The 5,815-nt window shown below is 32.6% G+C and overlaps 1 long non-coding RNA gene across 1 annotated transcript; it reads right to left on the bottom strand.

Annotated features, from left to right (window-relative positions):
* Positions 1 to 1,124: 1,124 nt before the first annotated feature.
* On the bottom strand, positions 1,125 to 5,603 carry LOC139356550 (uncharacterized). Its single transcript, XR_011608553.1, has 4 exons — positions 5,280 to 5,603; positions 3,411 to 3,529; positions 3,133 to 3,188; positions 1,125 to 1,250 (listed from the first exon to the last, which is right to left on the bottom strand). It is a non-coding gene; the product is annotated as an uncharacterized lncRNA (long non-coding RNA).
* Positions 5,604 to 5,815: the final 212 nt, after the last annotated feature.

Here is a 5,815-nt window from a genome sequence, read left to right as displayed (position 1 = left end):
GGTTTTTTTTCTGATGCTTGCTTTACAATACTGAAATCTTTCATTGTCTTTCAGTCAGAGTTGTGCTTACATTTATACTAATAATTCCAAGAATAAAAATGCCTTATAAAATGTAAATCATCTTGAAGTTATTACTTTCCTTCATTAATTATAATTTTCTGGTTTCATATCTATAAAATGCATATTATTCTTACTTTTAAAAAATTAATATATATACAATGGAATTCAGCCATAAAAATAATAAAATCCTGTCATTTTGGACAACATGGATGAACCTAGAGGACATTATGTTAAGTAAAATAAACCAAGCACAATAAGACAAATAACACCTAATCTCATTCATATATTGAATTTTTTAAAAGTTACTCTTAAAGAGGTAGAAAGTAGAATAGTGTTTACCAGTGGCTGGGGAGAGTAGGAAGAAATAGAGGATAGGAAGAAGCTTGTTACTGGGAAAACAAAATAAGAGGAATAAATTCTGGTGTTCTATTAAACAGTAGGATTATTAGAGTTAGCAATATTATATTGTATATTTCAAAATAGCCAGAAATAATGATTTTGAATGTTTTCACAAACAAATGAAAAGTGTTTGAGGTGATGCATATGCTAATTATCCTGATTTGATCATTACACAATGTGTTGATTTATTGAAATATAACTCTGCTCTGTACACCATAAGTATGCATAATTATATGACAATTAAAAACAAAACCAAACTTTAAGATAAAGAAAAAGAAAATATTATATATAACCAAGTTTTAAATTCAAGAATTAATATATGTATAACAGTAATAAGAGTATTGATATTAAAAACTATCCTTTTGTCTATTCCTCCCTATTTACCTATTATTACCCAGAGGCAAACACTTTCAAAGCCTTTTAACTGTTTCTTCTGATACTAGCATCCATTTATCTAAATAAAATATACTATTTCTTCTTAACCATTTTTTTAAAATATCTATTTTCTTTTTCTTAGGGTAGTGAAGAAGATATCTCTCTACTATACTTCCTCTAACTTCACCTTCCCTCTTCTCTCAAGATATTTGTATTGTTTGTTTTTGTTTTCTTTTCTTAAAAGCAATAGTCAGAATTTACATTATTAAGGCAATGTGCAATCTGGTCACCTCTTGTATCTCACTTCTTGGAAGAAGTCAATGTTGTTGCATCCTTAGTCCGAGGGCACTTTGGAGGCTGAAGAAAAGATCTCAGTATTTTCTCTGAAGGCCAGCAACTGATTGGATGAAGCCTATCTGCATAATGAATGGTAATCTGCTTTATTCAGAGACTATTAATTGAAATATTAATCACATTTAGTTAAAAACCTTCACAACAGCATCTAGTCTGGTGTTTGACGAAAACAACTGAGTGCCAGAGCCTAGTCAAGGTGACACAGAAAATTAACTATCATTGAGAGTGTGAGGAGAACCTCCTGTAAAAATATTTCTCCCTTTTCTCAACCCAGTACTTCAATGTATTTCCAAAGAATAAAGATATTGTCTTACATAGCCACAAAAGAGTTATTCACATCAGTGCATATCATATTGATGCAACACTTTCATCCAACATGATGTTCATATTCCAATTTTGAAAATTGACAAATAATGTCATTTTTGAAATATTTATTTTTCCAGCTCCAGTTCCAGTACAGAGTCATGTGTTGCAGTTAGTTTCCAGGCTTCTTTAAAATTGATAGTTACTCAGACTTTGTCTTTTATGACATGGACGCATTTTAAGAACACAGTCACCCCCTTTTTTTATTTTTATAATAGAACACTCTTCATTTTTAGTTTCATATTGCTTCATAATTAGACTACATAAGTCTAAGTTTTACTAAAAACATTTCTACCTGGAAAACTACAAAAATTATGGTGTGTCCTTCTCAAGGTATCAAGTCTGGAGGCTACTTGGGTGCCAATAATTTTGATTACTTAGCTCAAGATATTATCAAATATCTTCCATTTATAGTTACTATTGTTTTCTGCAATTAATAAGCAATCTGTTGGAAGACACTTTAAGATCATAAACATATCTCACTCCTAATCAAACCGCCTCTACCCAGATTTAGCATCCATTAATGTTTCTTGGAGGAACCAATTAAAACTATGATGGTTTTGAAATGGTTTTCAGACTCCAGCTCTTCCTCCAAATTTTCCAGTCAACATTTCTTCCCAATTTATTTCAGTATTTAATCTATTTAATATTAACATAAGTATAGAAATTTCTATTTCTTCAAATATTTATAACTAATTATAGTCTCATTATTTTACTGCCCAAATTATCTTGGGCTTGGCCAGTTGAAGATTCTTTGGTCTCCTGTATTCTTGTTATCCTCCCTTGTCACTTTTTCTAGGCAGTTCTTTAATTTCTGACTTAACAAGGTGTTCCCAGCTCATCTTGCTTTTATCTGAATGCAGCCTTGGAATCTAATTTTTCTAAGATGTTCTAGTTTCTTTTAGTAAGGAATGGTATTAAAAACCAAATTCTGGGCACTAGGTGTGTTCATTGTCATTGCTGTTTCTTTGGTTGTAATTTCTCTCAGTGGAGGCAGGTAGGAGCTATATGCATGTAATGCATATAACCAAATATAGCCACATAAATAAATGTATGCATAAACACATACATATATTTGCAACTCTACCTGCAGTTACACGTACGTATATTTTTTAAATAATACTTTCAATTACATTTATTGTCATGGATTTTCCCTTGTTTCCCCTGATTTCATGTGTCTTCCTTTTTCTACAGTGAGAACTTTACATCTCCTAACAACATCGATTTCTTTATTCATATGCTCGTATTCCTATTATGTATCTAAGATAGATTCTGAATTGCTTCATCTATACCATGACAAAAACAACCTAGAGAAAAAAGTTCAGCATTTGTTTTTAGTACCTTTCACTCTGCCTAAAACTTATTGAATACTGTGCTCATATATTATAATAATAGAATTATTATTTTTTGTGAGAATATTATTCATTTGACATAGTTGGGTTTTCTCATATATTCCTTTATTTTTATCCTTCTCCCAATTCTTATTGATTTAACATTTTTAAAATACATTCAATATTAACATTTCTCAACATTCAAATGAGAAAAAAAGAGTAGATTTAGAAAAGTGTCACTTCCTCTTACTTTACAGATGTCTTCCTGTTTGTGGGTTTCACATCCACAATTCAAGCAACCATGGACTGAAAATATTCAAAGTCAAAAAACAATAAAAATAGTTACAATAATAATAAATAAAACGAGAGAACAACAGCTATTTACATATTATTTATATTGTATTAGGTATTATGAATAATCTAAAGATGATTTAAAGTATATGAGATGTGTGTATGTTATATGCAAATACTATGCCATTTTATGTAAGGGACTACAGCATCTGCAGATTTCAGTATCCACAGGCATACCTGTAAATTGGTCCTGGAACCAATCCCCTGTAGACACCATGGAATGAATATTTTCCTCTTTCTCCATCCCACCCTTGTAATTGACCAACTTCATTGTATTCTGGTTTCCTGAGTTTCTTCTGTAGAGATAAGCAGATATGTTAATTTCCTTATTTCTCCTTTTTTTCTTACACCAAAGTAGCATACTATATATGCTATTTTGCACTTTGGTTTTTCTCCTTAATATTTTCTGTAAGTAATTTCATATCAACTTATAAAGTGTTTCCTCAATTTTTTTCAATTACATAATTATTCCATTGTGTTTAAGTACCATTATTTCTAGAATAATCTCTTATGTTTGAACATTAGGGTATTTTCCAGTATTTTTCAATTGCATATAACATCATTATTTGTAAAATAAAATTTATTCCTTTTTGGTGTTTCCATGTGTGTTTTTGGCCCATTTACTATAGGATTTTCCTGTTTCATTTCTCAATTTTTTTCAAAAGCTATTTGTGTAAGAAAGATATTAGCACTTTATTTATTTCAATCACTTTTCTTTTGATTTTACTTATGATTTTCATTTGTCTTGAAGATCATGAAGATACTTTAAAAAACAATTTTTGTAGTCAAATTAGAAAATCTTTTCCAACACCTAGTTTATAGAGGAACGTACTTATGTTTTCTAGTACTTACATAGTTTTGGGTTTTACATTCACAATAAAAGAAGGGTAGAATTGAAGGATAAGAAATTTCAAGTTCACTTTTGGCATATTGAGCTTCAAATGCCTATGAGACTGTGATGGTTAATTTCATGTCAGCTTGATTGGACCACATAATGTCCAGCTATCTGGTTAAACACTATTTTAGATGTGTCTGTGAAAGTGTTTCTGGAAGAAATTAGCATTTGAATCAGTAGAATGGTAAAGTAGATTGCCCTCCCAATGTGAATGGGCATTATCCAATCTATTGAGGGCCTGAACAGAACAAAAAGGTAGAGGAAGGGAGAATTCTTTCTCTGCCTGATTAGCCTGGGACACGAGTCTTCACTTGTCCTCAGCCTGGCACTTATTCCATCAGTGCTCCTGGATCTCAGGCCATTAGACTTGGACTTGAACAACATCATCGGCTTTTCTGGGTCTTCCGCTCACACATGGCAGATCATGGGACCTCAGGTTCCGTAATCATATTGGCCTATACTTCATAATAAATATCTCTCTTTGTCTTTCTCAGTGTCTTCATTTCTCATTTCTCTCCTCTCTCTCTCTCTGTCTCTCTCTCTATATATATACACGTGTGTGTGTATATATGTGTGTATACGTGTATATATATGTGTGTGTGCACATGTATACATACATACATATATATACACACATATATACACACACACACACACACACACACACACACATATATATGTTTTGGCTCTGTGTCTCCACCCGAATCTCATCTTGTAGCTCCCATAATTCCCATGTGTTGTGGGAGGGACGCGGTTAGAGATAATTGAATCATGGGGCAAGTCTGTTTTTCACATGCTGTTCTCCTGATGGTGGATGGATTTCATGAGATCTGATGGTTTTAAAAAGAGGAGTTTTCCTGAACAAGCTCTCTTTTTGCCTGTCGCCATCCACGTAAGATGTGACTTGTTCTTCCTTGCCTTCTGCCATGATTGTGAGGCCTCCCCAGCCACATGGAACAGTGAGTCCAGTTAAATCCCTTTCTTTTGTAAATTGTCCAGTCCTGGGTATGTTTTTTTCATCAGTGTGAAAATGGACTAATACATACATACATACACACACACATATACACACATGCACATACGCATATATATGTATATATGTATTGGGTTCTCTTTCTCTGGAGAACTCTCACTGATACACAGATACGCACCTTGAAATGCTCCAGCTGCATGGCCTTCTTGATGCTGCCTCAGGATTTTATCCTTACTGTTCCCTCCTCCTGGAAAGCTGTCCTTCTAGGTATTAGCATGGCTCACTTCTCATTATTTGGCTTACTGCCCAAATGTCAGCGCATCAGACAGGATATTCCTAATCATCTAATAAAAAATAGCAGTTAGTCATTCTTTTCCCCAAACCTTGCTTTTACCCTTGAGGGTTTAATGTTATCTAACATTCTAATAAATAGCTGCATGCTTGTTGTCTGTCTACAGACATAGAAATGTAATTCTGAGTCAATGATATGACCTTTTAAATATTTGACAGCTCCAAATATTTCTCCTTATAAAAGTATTTTTCCTAATTTCTACCTCCATCAACAGTGTATGAGAGTGGCTGTTTTTCCCATGCTTGTGCCAAAACGCAGTTTAAAGTGTTTTAATCTTTGTCAGTCTGATATGTTGAAAATGTAATTTCAGTTTCAATTATAATTAAGATGTTTAAAATTCTGTCCAACCATCTTTCAATAAA

Source organism: Macaca nemestrina, chromosome 10, assembly GCF_043159975.1.
Source record: "Macaca nemestrina isolate mMacNem1 chromosome 10, mMacNem.hap1, whole genome shotgun sequence".
Lineage (NCBI taxonomy): Eukaryota > Metazoa > Chordata > Mammalia > Primates > Cercopithecidae > Macaca > Macaca nemestrina.
This window is presented reverse-complemented; position numbering and strand designations above follow the sequence as displayed.